This window comes from Mangifera indica, chromosome 3 (genome assembly GCF_011075055.1).
Source record: "Mangifera indica cultivar Alphonso chromosome 3, CATAS_Mindica_2.1, whole genome shotgun sequence".
In the NCBI taxonomy this organism is placed as follows: domain Eukaryota; kingdom Viridiplantae; phylum Streptophyta; class Magnoliopsida; order Sapindales; family Anacardiaceae; genus Mangifera; species Mangifera indica.
The window spans coordinates 21857228-21877175 of NC_058139.1; the positions used below are offsets into that span (position 1 = coordinate 21857228).

At 30.5% G+C, this 19948-nt stretch overlaps 2 protein-coding genes and 1 pseudogene across 2 annotated transcripts in view; 2 read left to right on the forward strand and 1 right to left on the reverse strand.

Annotated features, from left to right (window-relative positions):
* LOC123210164 overlaps positions 1 to 19948 on the forward strand; it is a 71211-nt gene that overhangs the window by 18763 nt on the left and 32500 nt on the right. The gene's annotated exons all lie outside the window — the stretch shown is intronic.
* The window catches only part of LOC123211639, an 89631-nt gene that overhangs the window by 4962 nt on the left and 64721 nt on the right, over positions 1 to 19948 (forward strand). The window lies entirely within an intron of this gene.
* LOC123210173 lies at positions 13904 to 16541 on the reverse strand (annotated as a pseudogene).

Sequence of the window (19948 nt, forward strand, 5' to 3'; positions counted from 1 at the left end):
AAAATCTTGAAACTCTGGAGGTATACAATTGCAATGGATTAGCCAAGGTGCTAACAAGTGAAGCAACCAACACTCTTGTCAATCTCACAACAATGAGAATAAGAGAGTGCAAGCTATTGATAGAGGTAATAGCGAATGAGGGAGACAAAGAAGAAGAGATTGTTTTTGGCCAATTGAAAGTTTTGGAGCTTTACTGTTTATCAAGCCTTGCATTCTTCTGCTCAGCCATTTATTCCTTCAAATTCCCCTGTTTGGAGCAAGTTATTGTGAGTCAATGCCCAAAATTGAACATATTTTCACAAGGAGTTTTAAGCACACCGTTGTTAAAGAAAGTACAATTGACTGAGCCAAATGATGATGTGGAATATTTATGGAAGAATGATCTCAATTCTACCATTCAACAAATGTTTACAGATATGGTACTTACTCTTCCACTAAACATTTGCTTGTTTTTTCCTTTTACAGCATTGCTATTGATATATATATTTTAAATATTGCTACTAATAGATATGTTGGTAATAATAGTACTAATAATAAAGAAAATATAAGATTTGAATAAAATATTTAATTAAAATAAGATTTTTGTGATAATGATATAATATTTAAGACTACGATAAAATATTTGATTTGAAAAGATAAAATAAATAAAAATTATTGTATTGAGAGGATGGGGAATATTGTTATTAGTTAACACTATTTTATTTTAATATTAATAAAATTCACATTAGGTGTCTATCAGTTTGTAATATTATTTGGGATACTAAGTATAGTATAATTTTGATTTTATTGGAGAGATTAATGCAATGTTGGCAAAGTCATAACTACAAGAGCATTATATTCTGTTGACTAAGCAAGTTTGAAAAAGTAAGGAAGATGTTTGTTCAATTTTTTCGATAAGTTGGTTTTTGAACAATTATTTTTTGTTTTATTGCATTCTGGTTTTTCTCAAATTTTTAAGAGAACAACTTGTAACTCCACAGTGTATTTTTTTTAAAACCCAGTTTCAATGTATATTTAGATAGTCAATTGCATGCAAAAAGAATATTATAATTCTATGCAATTTATTCACTTTCTTGTTAATATATATATTCACGGCCACATAGTGGCTATTTTCTTTGCTGCCTGTCCAATTAGTGGCGCATAAGATTAATTCTGTCAATGATCTTTCTTGTCCAACTTTGAGGTGGTCCAATATAACAATGAGGGACACAAATTCAAACTATAAAAATAAAGGGAGATTAATTAAAATAGGCAAAAAAAATTGTTGTCTAAACATTTTTAGGTAAACTTTTGATGTAGTTACTTTTCTAAGTAAATTCATCATTTATTTTAATAATACCCTTTTCCTTTGGCATACCTTCCCTTCAACCGTGTTCTTTCTTGACGCAGTTGATAACAATACGCTTCAGTAGTACATCATCATATTGAATACAAAATAGTTTGATAACTTATATCATAGTAAATCGAAACTTTTGTTGAAAACTTGTCGTGAAAACTTTCACGAACAAAAGTTTAAAGCTTTGAATGCTGATTTTTTAGAGAGTTTTGGTTTTGTTTATTTGTTCAGTTACTGATTACATTAGTTGTATATACAGTAAATATTTGTTGTATTACTCAAAGTAGAACAAGTTTTGATTTAAAAGTAGAATGGCGCAAAAAAGCTATTTTCTATAGTAAGTGCGAATGTGAAGTACGAGTGAGTGCACGTGAGAATGGATGCATTTCTTTCGCTTTATATAAAAATATTTATATAATTATTTTATATATTTGTATATAAAAAAAATTATATATAAAAATAATTGATATAACTATAAAATATTTTATGTTTATATTTATATATAAATCATATTTTTATAAAAAATATTTTTTTATATAATAATTTATTTTTAACACATAAAAAACCATTCTCGCACTCACTCCTCACATTGAGTGCAATAATGGTTTTTTAAATTATTTTTATATAAATAATATTTTTATAAAAAATATTTTTCTATAATAATTTATTTTTTATATAAATTATTTTTATAAAATAATTATATAAAAAGTTATTTTTATATGGAAAATTATTTTATATTTATATGAGACATGAGTGCGAGAATGCTTTCGCACATCTGTATATAAATATTTTTATATAAAGTGAAAGAAATGTATGCATTCTCGCATGCATGCATTCGCACTCACACTTTGCACTTGGTTTTTAGAAAATCCTATTTTTGCTTTCCATTCTGATTTGACATTAGAACTTGTTTTACTTCAACTAATACAATAAATATTCACTATTTACGCAACTAATGTAATCGGTAACAAAACAAATAAATAAAATCAAACTTCTCTTAGAAATTAGTATTCAAAGTTTTAAACTTTTTTCTATAGAAGTTTCCACAAGAATTTTTCAACGGAAGTTTCGATTTATTATGATATAAGTTATCAAATTATCTTGTATTCAATGTGATGATATACTACTAGAGTTTACCACCATTGGTTGGGTCGAGAAAGAACAAGGTTGAAGAGAAAGTATACTAAAGGAAACAAGTATTATTAGAATAAACGATTAATTTGCTTAGAAAAGTAACTATATCAAAAGTTTGCCTAAAACATTTAGTCTGAATTTTTTTTTGTTTATTTTAATTAATATCCCAAAAACAAATAACATTTTCACTACATCAATATTCATTTTGTTAAGCTTTATTTTTTTTAAGTCTCTCAAAATTCAAAATATTGATTGTACTGTGGCTTAACCTTTTTTTTGGATTTGATAGATTGGTTTCCGCAACATGGAATATGTCAAGCTCTCTGAATTCCCCACATTAAAGGAGAAAATTTGGAACGAAGGATTGCCAGTGGGCTTATTCTGCAATTTAAAGTGGTTAGAACTGGATGAGGATTTTGGTGAGTCAACTGCTTTTCCGATCCATGTATTCGATGATTTAAGAAATCTGGAAACTTTGGAGGTGAGAAATTCCCATTCATTGAAACATTTATTTGATATAAAAGGAAAGTTATTGAAGAGCAGTAAGGAAGAAATCTTGGGCTTCAACAACCTGAAAACGCTGAAGGTTCACAATTGCAGCAGCTTGAGATATATGTTTACTCCTTCTATAATCTTGGGCTTTGATCAACTTCAAGTGATTGGAGTGAAGAATTGTGCTTTGATTGAAGAAATTATCACAAAAGACGAAGGAAAGGAGGGAGCCATTGATAAAATTTTCATCCCTCATCTGAATTCCATTGTTCTTGAGCTATTGCCTGACTTGACAAACTTCTATTCAGGAACTAACTATTTGGAATGCCCTTGAAAAGTATTACTATAGCCAACTGTCCAAAGATGGAGACTTTTGTTTTCTCCGATTTGAAGACAGACCATTTTGATCGTACTGCACCTCTTTTCAGTGAAAAGGTTGTCTTTTCTTAAATCATTTTCTCCTATTTTGCAAGAAGAATTTTCATTTCTAGACTTTTTCACCCCTGCAGTCATAATATCTAAAAAGTTACTCCAACAAATAGAAATTTTCTTTCTAGGCATTGGTGAAAGAAGTTTTCTCTAAGCTAGTTTTAATTTTTATATCGTGGTCAACAATATTTGTTATCATTATCTGAACTCAAAATATTATTGTTATGGTTCTGTTCCCTACAAACCTCAAGATTTGATCATAATGTGCATATTTTGCAAGAAGAATTTTCGTTAAAAATTATAATATCCATAAAAATTACACCAGGTAGAATATATTTCTTTGCATAGGTGAAAAGAGTTTTCCATTAACTAGTTTTAATTTTAGTATCATGGTCAGCAATCTTTGTTATCATTATCTGAACTCAGAATATTGTTTTATGATTATGTTTCCTACAAACCTGAAGATTTGATTTGGTTTAATAGTTGTTCAACCTGACAAAACACTTTTGCTTTTTGAGTCATATATAACTGCCCCAAAATTAATGTCATGAATTGTCTACTGCAGGTCGTTTTTCCAAGCTTGGAGAAGATGGTGCTCTTGCACTTGGATAGCTTGCAGCTGATATGGCACAACCAAACACTCCATCTTGAATCCTTTTGCAAACTAAAAGTAGTTACAGTCGAATCATGTGAAAAGTTGTTGGCTATCGTTCCATCTAATACTCAAGGACATCTCACCTTTCGCAATTTAGAGAGTTTGAGTGTTAGTAATTGTTGGAGTATGAAAAGTCTCTTTCCAGTTTCTACCGCTACTTGTCTCATGCAACTTAAAGAGCTAATGATACGCTCTTGTGGGTTAGAGAAAATTGTTTCTGAGGAAGAAGTTAATGGGGCCCCAATATTTTTGTTTCCACAATTAACAGACATCTACCTTGTAAATTTACAGCAACTGAAATGTTTCTACCCGCGGTTGCATGCAGTAGAGTGGCCAATGTTAAGAATTTTGGGTGTGCGTGATTGCAAGAACATAAATTTATATGCTTCTGAATTTCCTAGCTTTCAAGCCAGAGACAGGGAGAGGCAGCCTGCCCTTTTTTTGTTAGAAAAGGTATGATTTCAATTTCATTGAAACCCACTCATAAATAAAACATCTTTACATTATCCAAATTGATTTGATCATCATCCCTTTTATTAGAGGTTGCACTTTTTAGTATTATTGGTGTACAAGTAAGTATCCAACACAAAAGACAAGTCTAATTGGTGGAGGAACTCTTCAAGACCTTCCATCAGCCAATTGATGTTAGATAACTACTGGGCCTAAAGATATACTACACCAACTCAAAATCAAGATTTGAATTAGGCATCAATGAATTTTATTTTCCAATTCATAAGAAGGACATTAAATTTTTATTGCAAATGAAAATAAACTAAGAGCTACTTTTCCCTTTGCTTGATTATAATAAATTTGTTTTCCTCTATAAATCTATCGAGTTAGTATATATTAATCGTCTGAATATTTCAGTTGCAGGATTTTATTCAATTTGTTGATTAAAAATTCTTGGTCATTTATGTACCTCTTGTTTAAGGTCTATTTACTTCATAAGATATTTATTTAATTAATAATTTAAAATACATAAATAAATAGTGAGCTGGAGAAAGTTAACGAGTAATATGAGTTTCACTAATTATAAACCAATTTCCTTTTTTTTTTTTTGTATTAAAATTTGGCTCATAATAGTAGATAGGACTTTTGCCTTGTATGATTCTGTTTACAGCAATGTAATTTACATTTTCTCCAGATTATAGATCTGGTTATATATTTTTTCACTTGCTTATTAGATGTATATAACTTGTGACACCTGTTCTGTTTATATAAAAAAATCCTAGTTATTTATTTGTGCGTTGCGGTGCACTCGTTGATGACTTAATGGTCACACCTATCTATTTACTTATTCATGATTTTTAGGTCATGCTGAATTTGGAAATGTTGGGATTAGACGCACATGACTTCAGATTGACATTCCTCCACTCTGAAATAGTTGAGAGCTTTGGCAAGCTTAAAATACTTTGGCTGTCCACTTTTGATGATGAATTGGTTGCTTCTTTGTTCGTTTTCCTTCAAAATTTAAATTGTTTGGAGTCACTTGTTTTTTTGGATTGTAGTTTCAAAGAGCTATTCCCCTATGAACAAGGACATATATGGAAACAGGATTTTCTAGGGAACACATTTCTTCCAAATCTTCAAAAGCTAGAAGTGCACAGGTGTCATTGTTTGACAATTTTAATGCCGTCTGCAATGTCTTTCAAAAATCTTGAAACTCTGGAGGTATACAATTGCAATGGATTAGCCAAGGTGCTAACAAGTGAAGCAACCAACACTCTTGTCAATCTCACAACAATGAGAATAAGAGAGTGCAAGCTATTGATAGAGGTAATAGCGAACGAGGGAGACAAAGAAGAAGAGATTGTTTTTGGCCAATTGAAAGTTTTGGAGCTTTACTGTTTATCAAGCCTTGCATTCTTCTGCTCAGCTATTTATTCCTTCAAATTCCCCTGTTTGGAGCAAGTTATTGTGAGTCAATGCCCAAAATTGAACATATTTTCACAAGGAGTTTTAAGCACACCGTTGTTAAAGAAAGTACAATTGACTGAGCCAAATGATGATGTGGAATATTTATGGAAGGATGATCTCAATTCTACCATTCAACAAATATTTACAGATACGGTACTTACTCTTCCACTAAACATTTGTTTTTTTCTCCTTTTGCAATATTGCTATTGATATATATATTTTAAATATTACAACTAATAGATGTGTTGGTTGGAACTCAATAATAATAATACTAATAATAAAGAAAATATAAGATTTGAATAAAATATTTAATCAAGATAAGATTTTTGTGATTATGATATGATATTTAAGATTAGGATAAAATATTTGATTTGAAAACGGTAAAATAAATAGAAATGATTGTATTGACAGGATGGGGAATATTGTTATTAGGTAAAAATAGAGGTGTTAACATGTTTTATTTTAATAGTAATAAAATTCACATTAGGTCCCTATCAGTTTGTAATATTAATTGGGATATTAAGTATATTATAATTTTGATTTTACTGGGGAGATTAATGGAATGTTGGCAAAGTCATAACTACAAGAGCATTATCTTCTATAGACTGGGATGAAAGGTTACCAAACCCATATTTCGATTGAATTAATTCCATTATGCCATATACAAATCAATTGCAGACTAAGCAATTTATTCATTCTGGTTGTTCAATTTTTATTGGGGAGATTAAGAAAGATGTTTGTTCAATTTTTTTCAATACGTTGGTTTTTGAACAATTTATTTTTGTTTTATTGCATTCTGGTTTTTTCTCAAACTGTTCTAAATCTGCCATTATACCTTGGTTAAATTTTTAAGAGAGCTAGTTGTAACTCCACAATGTATTTTTTTAAAAACCGAGTTTCAATGTATATTTAGATAGTCAATTGCCTGCAAAAAGAATATTATAGTTCTATGCAATTTATTCATTTTCTTGTTAATATATATATTCACGGCCACATAGTGGCTATTTTCTTTGCTGCCTGTCCAATTAGTGGCAGCATAAGATTAAGTCTGTCAATGATCTTTCTTGTCCAACTTTGAGGTGGTCCAATATAACAGTGAGGGACGCAAATTCAAACTATAAAAGTAAAGGGATATTAATTAAAATAGGCAAAAAAATTGTAGTCTAAACGTTTTTAGACAAACTTTTGATGTAGTTATTTTTTTAAGCAAATTTATTATTTATTCTAATAATACCCTTTTTCTTTAGCATACCTTCCCTTTAGCCGTGTTCTTTTTCGACACAACCAATAATGATAAACTTTAGCAGTACATTATCATATTGAATGCAAAATAGTTTGATAATTTATATCATAATAAATCAAAACTTCCGTTGAAAACTTATTATAAAAATTTTCACGGATAAAAGTTTAAAACTTTGAAGATGGTGCTTTTGCACCTTGATAACTTGCAGCTGAATGTGAGTTCTTATATGTAACTTTCTTTGCTTTGGCTCTTAAAAATCAAAATCTTTATTGTACTTTGTTATAAATAAATTAATATTTCGTTTTCATAGGTTGGCTTCCGTACCCTTGAACATTTGACACTCTCAGAATTCCCTAGCATGAAAGAAAAATTATGGAATGGCCAATTGCCAATGGACATATTCTGGAATTTAAAGTCGCTAGTGGTGGATAAATTTTCAAATATATCAAGTGGTATTCCATTGAATGTGTTTTGCCACTTCAAAAATCTAGAAATGTTAGAGGTAAAAAGTTGTGAGTCACTAGAACAAGTGTTTGATTTGGAGGTCAATCATCAAGAAATTTTGGGCTTAAAGAAATTCAGATCATTGAAAATTGACAATTGTAACAGCTTGAAATATATATTTACTGCATCTGAACTATTGGGCCTTGTTCAACTCCAAGAGATAGAAGTGAAAAACTGTGCTTTGATAGAAGAAATCATCAAAAGCGAAGTGGAGGGGGATGTAGTAAATGATAAAATTGTAATCCCTCTATTGAACTCTATCATGTTTAAGTCATTGCCTAACCTGACAAGCTTCTATTCGGGAAGTAAAATTTTGGAATTTCCTCCCTTAAAAACTATTATTGTTAAGGACTGTCAAAAGATCTACATAAAGGAGCTCAGTTTTCATTTTTCATCCCTTTTCACTGTTAAGGTAAGTTTGTTTCGATTCTTTTTGCACCGATATGTTTAATCAAATAAATTTGCATACTTAGGAAACAAAATGAATTTTTTTTTTCAAAAAAGAAAAATTATATTCCTGCAGGTTGTATTACCCAGCTTGGAAACATCTTCTTGCTTCCTGAATTTAACAATCTTGGTTATCGATGGCTTTGGTCATTTGCAATATCTATTCCCAGCTTCTATGGTGAAAAGTCTTTTCAAACTGAGGAAGCTTAAGATATCTAATTGTATGTTAATGGAAAGAGTAATAGATGAGGATGAAGAGAGAACAGAAACGATGTTGTTTCCTAAACTGTACCAACTGAAGCTTAGAGATCTTCCGAAACTCACAACATTCTGCAACTCCACAACAAATTCTGTTGAAATGTCTTCCTTATTCAGACTCTGGATTGATAATTGCCCTAGAATTGAAACATTCATCTCTAGTTATGTATGTGGTGATATGACATCATCAAGCAAAGAACCTGAAGGAATAAGTGCAAAGGAGAACTTTACTCACGTGCAATCTCTTTTTTATCAGAAGGTGATCCATCCCATTCATTTTTTTTTTAAAAATTTTTTTCTCATTCATCATATATTATTTATAATTTTTAAAGTTACTAATATTGGATGTTTATGTACAATTGTAACTTGTAATCTTCAGGTAAGACTACCGTGTTTGGAGAGATTGCAAATCAGCCATGCTGATCAGTTGGTAAAATTATGGAACAATCAAGTCTCTGTGGATTCCTTCAATAAATTAAATCGCTTGTTTGTACGATTTTGTAAAAATCTTTTAAGTATTTTTCCATCTAACATGCTTGGGAAGCACCAGAAACTGGAGTTCTTGGAAGTGCAAAATTGTGATTCAGTAGAGGAGATATTTGAAGTGCTCGAGAAAAGGTCTAGTATGATGGAGGAAATTGTTGCCAAGGAGGAAGCAGTCTCGAGGTTTGTATTCTCCAAATTAACCCACCTGTCTCTAGAGATGCTACCAAGTCTCAAGAGTTTCTACCCAGATATGCATATTTCAGAATGGCCAATTTTGGAAGAGTTGAAGGTATATGGTTGTAATAATGTGGAGATCCTTGCTTCAGAATTATTGAGCACCCGAGGGAGTCATGGAGACAGTCAACAACAACTGTTCTTCGTTTACAAGGTATAAATCATGTCTATAATTTAGCAAGTACCAATTTTTCTTACTGGACAACATTATCATTATGTATATAAGTCCACAAATATCACAAATGTCACCATATAGAGTGCTAAGCATTTTAATTAATCATCTTTTCTTTTTCGTTTTAACACTTATATGATCAACTGATTCCCCAGGATGCATTCCCTAGCTTGGAAAAACTAGAGTTATGTGAAATGCCCAGGTTAAAGAATCTGTGGAGAGGAAATTTTCAGCCTTGCAATGCTTTTCAAAATCTTAGGACTCTAAAAGTATCAGAATGTAACAGTTTAGAAAATTCATGGTCCTCATCAGTGTCTTTCCAGAATTTGGCAACTCTGCAAGTTTCGAAGTGTGATGGATTGAGATATTTACTGACCCCTTCAAAAACTAAAACCTTGGGTCAAATTACAACAATGAGTGTATCTGATTGCAAAATGATGGAGGAAATTGTAACACGTTTGGGAGATGAAGTAATGGAGAATTCAATTGTTTTCAGCAAATTGGATTGTTTGGAACTTCACTGCTTGTCCAGCCTTAAAAGCTTCTGTTGTGGGGATTATTCTCTTGAATTCTCATCTTTGAAAAAAGTAATTGTCAGGCAATGCTTAGAGATGGAGACTTTTTGTCATGGAGTTTTAAGCACACCAAAGCTCGAAAGACTACAGTTGACAGAAGGAGAGAATGGAGTAGAAGAATGTTGGGAAGGCAACCTTAATTCCACCATACAATATTTGTACAAAAATACGGTATATTATCGACTCACCTAAATACATCAAGCATTTCTATTGTTGAATGAATTGAATTGATTGAATTCATGTTCTCTTCTATTTTCTTAATTCAATGAGCTATGCTTTTATGATTACAGAAGGTGTGAAACTCCAAAGAAGATTGAGTTCGTTCCTTTAAATAGTTTGCGATAGACCACAGCTTCATTTCCTCCAGGTGAAGAGGGGCTTTGTGTCTACCATCTTAACTGATTTTATCCTCAAATTTTGATTAAGGTGGAGGCCTTGCAATGCTGAGTATAAGATTTTTGGTATTTTACTTTAATGGTCTGCTGTATTTGATGCTGTTTCATTAATTTTACCAGGTATATATCATATTTTATATTTGAAATCTGTATATTCTTTCTTGATAAATATATATTTGTTACTCTCATCCTTTGGAATGATTAATTGAATTGTGCTTTCTTTAGGTCTCTTAATAAGTTGTTTTTTTTTTTTTAACTAATTCTAGATCTAATGACCAAGATGCATCTATACTGGTAGGAATCCTACATTGGTTGAGAATTGATTTGGGTATGACCATATAAATGTCGGAGGAAGTCACACTTCTTGAATTAACTCATGGGGTGGGAGAGATCCAAAAACATTTTGTGGCCGTGGTATCAAAATCCCAAGTCCCTTGGGTTGGCCACTTAATGTTGTATAATTATTCTAAAATAATCTTGTATTATTTTGGCAAATTAAACAAAATAATGTGTATGATAAAAGATAAATTAAACAAAGATATACACGGTTTTACCTCAAATTTTCTCAGTCTGGGTTCTTGTAATATTCACCTTTTAATTATTATTATTATTATCATTATTATTATTATTATCATTATTATTATTATTATTGTTATTTTTAAATAGGATAAAATTTAAATTTTAGGGGATAAGGTGAGTTTAATTTTTAAAAATATTTTGTTAGGTAAAATCTAGATTATAGATAAATCTTTCCATTAAGAGATGAGATATTTTATTGGTGATAAATGTGGATTTATTTCAAAACTTATTTTTCTTTAAAGAAAAATAAAATCATTATTAATAAAGGGAGAGAGAGGATTTTCTGATTTTTCAAAACAAAGAGCAAGGTTTGGAGTAATGATTTTAGGAAGAGAAGAATTGTGAGTAGGAGGCTAAAACAAGGAAATAGTGTTGTTTTATTTCATTAAGGTATGTCTCAATGTTTTATTATTTTGATATATAGGTGTTTTATGATTTGAAGATTAGGGTTTCTTTTAGGATTCGACTCAATTTTGCATTGTAAATTGTTTGTTTCATAATAGTTTTATATTAGTTTGTTAGTTTGTAAATTTACTAAAAATAAAAGGAAATTATGTACTTTTAATTCTATTTTTATTTTATATATTAATTTCGTTTTATGAAAAGAAAGAAAAAATAATAATAATACAAATTTTTAGCAATTTGTTGATATCTTAATTTGGTAAAAGATTTATTTATTTTTATATATATTTTTTTCATCGTTTTCAATTTAAATATTTTTTTTACATAAATCAATATGTCTAGTTATGTTATGAAAATTTTCATAATTTTATCTATTTAATACAATTTATTAAAATTGTTAAAGTATTGAGTGTTAAACCTAAAATTTATTTGACAGAATTTGTGACCAGTAAAGAAATATAATTTTCAGTTTCTTTTTGAATTGATTTTGACTCGAATAATTTTTTTATAAGTAAATTAGCATATATAGTTTAATTCTGGAAGTTTTCAAAATTTTGTAAATTTTATGTTATCTACTAAAATCATTATAAAAGTATATGTTCAATCTGGAATATTTTTGACAGTGTTAATGGTTTGCGATAAAAATTTCGTTTTGCATGACTTTTAAAATATTTTTAGGTTCATATTTTTTTGATAAAAACGTCAATATGTTAAGTTTATATTTGCAAAATTTCGTGAATTTTCGGAGTTATACAGAATTTTATAAAATTGCTGGAAGCATGAACTGTCAAACTTGAAAACTGTTGTTGTGATTAGGAGCTGTGGACGGAAGTAATTTTTTTAGAAGTTTATATATATATATTTTTTTAGCTGAATAATTTTTGGGTAAACCATCTATATGTCTTCTTTGTCCCTGCAAAGTTTTGTAACGTTTTAATTTGTGTAAAAATTTATAAAATTCATAGAACAAAGGTTATACAGTATAAATATGTGTTAGTTAAGTATAGGATTATTCACCTTAGACACTCTTAGAATTTGTAAAATTAGTTTTGGAATTGAGGATTTTCAGCGGGATTTAAGGATATTACTAAGAGTATTATTACAATTTGAATTCATTGGTTTTGGCTAGGATCCGAATAGGTTGTACGTGATAGCTTGGATCGTATAAGGGTTTCTGTAGACTTTTGCTGGTAGTCGAGGTAAGTAGAAACTATTCTTTTTATATGCATATAAATGTTATATGTTTGGAAATGATAGTCAAATCTGAAAATTTTGATTTTCGTAAGCTATATATATATATATATATATATATATATATATATATATATATATATGATTGTTTTGTTCATATACATGGGTTGTAAGTTATATAAATGGTATTTCATCTTGTTTGTATGAAATGATTTTTGTAAGTTATAAAATATTTTCGTATACTTTTTGTTCCACTTAAATTTTAATTACTTAGACATTGATTCAATAAAATTATTTACGGTACATTTATGATTTGAAATTTTGTTTATATATAGACGGTTTTAACTCATTGTCCGTAGTCTCTGAATATCTGCTCTGAACTCTGAAACTATAAGTTTGGTCCAGTTGGATTATTTGTTCTATTGTGCACATTTCTGAAATTTTGGCCGGGTCACCGGGATTACAGGTGACATTTGATTCTGAAATTCTGGCCGGGTCACCGGGAGTACAGGTGACACTATGTGACAAGAGTTTAAAATAAATTTTGAGTTAACTTTGATAGTTTGAAAGGTTCTGAAATAATTTATTTATTTATTTATTTGTGGTTTTATATGTGTAAGCACTTGGTTTTCTGTTTGATCTTCTTTTATTTGATTTTCTTTATTAATGTTTAAATTAAATGTTTAAATACGCATATATAACGTTTAGCTTCTGTTTACTGAGTTGACGGCTTACCCCTCGTCATTAACATTTTTGCAGATTAAAGATGTCATAAAGTGTGAGTTTCTGTTTAGCTTTGGGGAATAAAGAATAAAAGAAGTTAGCTGGGAAGATTGGCTAAGAGAAAAAAAAAAAATAATAAATTAGTTTAGTAACTATTTGATTGTATGTTTTGTTTGAAAGATTTTTCTTTTTTGTAGTTTGTGGTTGAAAAACTTTGTATTCAAGACTTGACTTTATTTAAGGGATTTTTGAAGTCTTTTGAAGTCATATGTTTTATTATAGTTTTAGGGTGTTACAGTTCTGCAATTCTGGTATTTTAAAATTACTGGACACAAATTTTTTTTCGTTGTATTTGTAGAAAACCGTCCAGTGTATTGCTCAGAAGAAATAGACATTGGCTCCAGAAATAGCTATGGTTTCTGTCTCTGAAGTTGCATCAAAGGCTACATCAGATTTGTATGATCTGCTAACACAGCAAATCTCTTATTTCAGATACAAGAAAACCTGTCATTTTTATCCTCAATAATTGGTTTAAATCATGCTGACATGTTTTAAATTGTTGAGCGTTTTTGGTTTTAGATGGATTGATTCAGCCGATTCAAGGGCCGGTCAATCCAATCCAGAGGCTAGAACAAGTTTTGCTGACTGACTTTCTGAGTCCCAGTTTGGCCGCACAGTCCAGTTTTTAATATAATGTGTGGTAGGCATGTAAAACAAGATGGCAAGTTACCTGGTATAAGAAATCAAAACAAACAAAATGTATTATCTATGTTTTTGGTAAATTTGATATAAAAAATTAGGCTGTATAATGAGTGGTTAGCAGCACAAGGCACTTAAAATAACTACAATTCATGTGATTATGCCAAGAAGAAGCAATAGGAGACCAAAATGCTAAACTGATCTAGGAAATCAGGGCTCCACCACCATGTTTTCTGCCTCCTTCCTCTCGGATTCAAATAGCACAGAAGACAGATATCTCTCTCCAAAGCTTGGAAAAATTACCTGCATCAGTTTATCACAAGTCCATTTTTAAGCACAGACACAGAAAATTATTGAAAACTTTACCAAACGTGCACGTGAGATTTTATGAGAATCTGCTAGGGGAATGATTCAACTTACAACAATAAGTTTTCCAGCGTTCTCGGGTCTCTTTGCAATCTTAATTGCGGCGGCGGCGGCAGCACCAGATGATATTCCCACCTGCAATAGACACTCCCATAATCAGACATGACTTCAAGAAACAAATTTGTTGCAGTGAGTGAAAAAAATAAAAGAAAGAAAGAAACTACATAATTATTCCATGAGATTGCTATCAAGAACAGCTTTAAACCTACAGAAAAATGATTTTGGAGAAGCTGAAAACTTACAAGTAAACCTTCTTTCAGGGCAAGAAGCTTTCTTGTCTCAATTGCTTCATTACTTGATATCTGCAAAATTGAAAAAAGGGCTGCTTAGCAACCTGAAAACATGGCCAGAAATGGTCACTGGAAGAAGTAAGCAGAGATCTATATCCAATAAGATATATGCATGAACGCTAAAGTTTAAATTTCCCAAATCAAGTCTCTCTCTCTCTGAATTTCCATTTCACTTAAAATCTTCAACATTTCATCTTCAGTTAATGTGGGACTAATCTAACTTCGTCTCATAACATCAATCCAAACCTCCAAGTATACATGTTACAAAAGGTTATTACCCTTTCATTTTGTTATTTTCCCTGTTAACTCGATTCAAAAACATGCTTTTGAAGGACTCTATGGAGCATTGAGCTGAAATTTCATAGTACATAAATTCAAGAATTTCTTGAAAGAAAATTTGGCTTACTTGAATAACTTCATCAACAACATTGACTTGCAAAACACCTGGGACAAAGCCAGCACCTATTCCTTGGATCTTATGCGGACCTTCACATTTATACACAAAATATACGTCCAGTTAGTCACAGCCAACAACCCAAGAAATCCTTTATTATATAAAATAAACAGCTAATACATAGGTAGACATAGATATAGATTATTTTACAGCTCCTACGTTCAAGGTGGACTGTGAGAGACCCAGGGCTGCCACCAGGGGAGTAAACCAGGGAACAATTGTGGGGCTGGCTGATATTTTTGAGGGTTCCAAATGATAGGAGAAAGCAACATGGGTTGCTTGGAATGGAGGTTTTGTAAATTAGTTTGAAGGAAAGAACAAAAAGGGGAAAAAGGAAGAGAACCAAGGTAGAAGACAAACTTACCGTTTTAAATGTTGTCAACTTAATCTCACACTTAGAGCTTTACTAGCGTAAATGCCATCAACTTAAACTATAATGCAGGTACAGAAGGTTATGTGAGATTAGCAGACCATGTCATAAAGATTACCTTACACCGTTAGTAAGGAAGTAAGGACTACCAAGGTAGAAGATAAACTTTTCTCTTAAAAATTTCCCTTCCTCAAAAGTTTGTAATACCATCATCCATGTCGATAAAGCTGTCAAAAGGTCATAATACTATCTTCATTTCAACAAGATATAAGGACTCCTTCCTAGTTCCTCCTTTATTTATTATGCATCAATGCCAAAAACTACTTTATACTTTGATTTAGATTACAAATACTTGGAATGCCTCGATTATATATTAAAAATATTCAGACCACTTGAACAAGAAGATGCAAAGAGATGAGATCATTCAAGTGTAGGCATTAGAGATACAACTCACCAGGTTTCCCACCAGATAGAACAGGACTTTCAATTGGCTCCACACCATATAGCTAATTACAAAAGGAAAGCAGTGAGATGTCAAATGACTGCAGACACAAATAACATTAGTTTTTCTAAAAGACAAAGTCTTAGTTTTTGTCGACTTTCTGAAACAAAATAAATTGGTTTCAATCTGGACTGACTTTTGAATTAAACATTTATTGTACCTTTATATTGGGGTTCTGTTCTTTAAGAAATGTCCTGCACCTGTTATTGTGCCACCAGTACCAATTCCAGAAACAAAGGCATCAACTTTCCCTCCTGAGCCTCTCCAGATCGCTGGCCCAGTGGTCTCATAATGGATCTACACCAACAATGACATATATTTGAGTAACTTTTACTACTACCAACTACATCTACTTCATTTTTTACTTGAGAAATGTACCTTTGGGTTGGCTGGATTTTCAAACTGCTGCAGCATGTAAGCATCTGGTGTCTTGGCCAAAATCTCCTCTGCCTTCTGAACAGCTCCCTTCACCCCCTTAGCAGGATCAGTGAGAACCAGCTCAGCTCCAAAAGCTCGAAGAATAATTCTTCTTTCAATACTCATTGAAGCAGGCATTGTAATGATAGGCTTATAGTGCTTTGCTGCTGCCATGAATGCCAACCCTATCCCAGTGTTTCCACTGGTTGGTTCAATGAGCACACTCTTCAACAACCATCCACAAAACATAGTCAAAACCAAGGGAAATATAAAACAACAGATATCGATTATTCTATCCAACCGAAATCAGAATGGACATCATACAATAGCAAAAATACATATTTAATACAAAAAACGTATAAAATACCCGTTTAATATATTTTTGACTCAAAAATTTGGAACAATATATTTAAAATACAAATTAAATAAGGACATAAATTAAACATGAATAATTCACATTTTTTCTAACAATGGGTTATACCACTAATACTCCTCTAAGAACGCTGTGCTCAAACTCAAAAAGGACATTAGGTCTTTAATTCGAACTTAATTAACTCCAAATTGACTCAATTCAGAGTAAAACTCATTATTAGTTCAACATAAAATTAATCCATTAGTTATGCAAAACAAAAACAATAAACTATATACACATTTTATATATATATATATATATATATATATATATATATATATATATATATATATATATATATATATATGTATGTATGTGTGTTATTATATAATTAAGTAATTTTAAATTAATAATTAATTTATATTCAATCATATGAGAATGTATTCTTGTATAAACACATTTGTGTTTAAAAGATGTGTACTGGACGATGAACCCAATTTCTCCTTCAACACCTGTCTCCATAGCAGTGTCAAAGCTCTTCCGGGTTTACTTGTCTCTATACCACCTTCCCAGTGTCACCAGTAATTCTAAGTCCTAATCAACTTTACAGACCAAACGTTCAAGATGAACCAACAAGAGCCTGTCCAATACGGCGACATATTCAACGTCTCTGGGGACCTGCTGTTGCTATGCAAATAAGAGAGCAAATCTCCTTGGTCACTGTGATGTCACTGATATGGCTGGAGAAGAAGGCGTCACTGTTACCGAAGCTCCACATGCCTGGTGCTTGAATAATCACTTAATCAGTGGGTGGAAAGGTAAAATACTTCAACTTATGCTTTAATTTATTGGTGTTTTGTGAAAAAGCCCGCTGTATTAGTGTGGATTGTTGAACAATATGTACGAGTCGAGTTGATACGGGTGGCCCTGTTCTCCTTTTATTGTTGTTTGGAAATTAATTAAATTACCCCAGCTTGAGTGGTGAAAAAAATTTGCCCAAACTTTTTAAAATATTTTATAGTTTGTATGATTTAATTAATGAATAATATTATCCATTTTAAATACACAAATAAATATATATTTATATATATCATTATATAATTAAATATTATTTTTTTAAATTTAAAAATCATCTAATTATATAATAATATATATTTTATTTATTTATTTATTTATTAAAAATAAAACCTCTATAGTTTTATTGTTCATTTATTTGTTTTGGGTTGAAGAGATTTGTTTTATAAGATTCAAATTATTTTGATATGTTTTCTTCTTTAGATAAAATATTTATTAGGGAAATTAAATTCTCACATGTCAGTTGTTGAAAGCAAAAAAAGGAATATGATTTAATAATATACTTATTAGCTTCAATTAAATTCTAAGCCAATGATTTTAGTTTTGGATTGATAACAATAATCAATTTTACAGGTCGTCCAGTGTTACTTCTTATTGGATAAGGTTGCCTTATCTAATCATATTTATTTCTTCCTTGTACCTAACCAAACTATACTATTTTCTAGAGAAAAAAAAAAAAAAGGAGTTTTACTATATATGTAATGATTTTCAAATCTATGTCCAACCCTAAGAATACATGTTAACCAACCAGTTATTTGCTAAAATTAATTTTTTATTATTTCTTTTTTATTTTTATTATTTTATATTTTTTAATATTTTTTTTTCAAATACAAAAATATTACTTAGAGAATTAAAAATTTATCTCAAATTATAAAAATATTTTATATAAATTTAAAGAATTTTAACATTGAACCTATGGAATGAATATCTTATATCAAAGTGTTTAGTGTTCAAATTTTTTAAATTTGTTTTTAAGACAATAAATTTTTTAATTTTAAGATAGATTTGAGTTCATTTTATGTCAAGATAAAGAAAAACATGTGAAATTTGTTTTGGGTGTGTTGTAAGTTTGCAGTTCTTTTTAGTTTTGAAAATTGTCTTTTTTCCCTAATTTCATATTTTCCCTTTTTTTAATTGCAGCCACTCTCCAAATCTTTGGAACTTCATATTTACACCCCCACTTTTCAATGATTTGGAGATCTCTTTCTGACGACCTTCTTCCTCTATCTCTAATTGTCTTCTCTCTTGAGATCGAGTCAATGTCAACCTAGTTTTTCTCCTTTTTCTCTCACTCTTGATGCCATCACGACATAACATTCTGTCTGTCTCTTATCGTTTATCGTTAAACATCTTTGTCCCTTTTGATTTTCATCATTTCTTAATATTATGATTCAATTTCGAATTATATTATAATGTTATATATTATATAACATTTTGTTAATAGTATTAACTCGATTTCACAATTCTTCATATCTTATCCTGATCTTATGTGTTTCATAATTATTTCTCCCACTATGCACATGTTTATGTAACAATAAAATTGTGTGTACCCTTTTGAATACACAAATATATAAATACTTATAAGTGTTATCATATAAATAAATGATTTTAAATTAAAGATAAAATAACATTCAATCATATGATGATACATATAAGTGTGTATATAATTATGTATTCAAAATGAGTATACATAGTATTACTTTTTATACAATTCCTCTTTATAGGATGAATAGGTAAGATTATAATTTTATATGTTATATTTAAAATTTAATTCAAAATTAATTTTTTATTTTATTTTATTAGAGGTAAGATAATTCATTAATCCTGATTTGGACACAATCCTCTTAGCATCGGATTATTATTCTATTTGAACAAATTTAATTTAAATTTTAGCTCAAGATTAACTCCTCGTCAATGCCATCACATTGGAGCTCACCTCTCCGATGGTTTTTCTTTTTTTTTAAATATTTTTTTTCTTTTATAATATTTCTTCTTTGCAACTCTTTTTCATTTTTGGTATCATTAAAGCTTGATTTAAAATGGCCGTTTTGAATTTAAGCGGAGCTTGCTAGCCTTTTCTTTTATTTTGGTCTCGGATAATCTCTCCTTAATCTCTCGTACTCGTAGGCTTATGTTGGCCCAGGCTGAATCTAAAAAATAAAGTTATAGCCCTTTCTAATCAGGCCTATTCTCATCTTAAGCTTTGACATTCCCAGCCCAGCCCAACGAAACTCCAGCTCTATCTTCTCTCTGTCGTTCCCGATGATATCCCAACTCGCATTCATAGATGGAACATAGCAGTTTCTCCGCAATTTCCGGCGGCGTACATTTCACCAAAAACCTTCGTCAGACCACAAATGACATGTGTCAATGGCTCCCTATACCCACAAACATAACCGCATTGAGAAGAA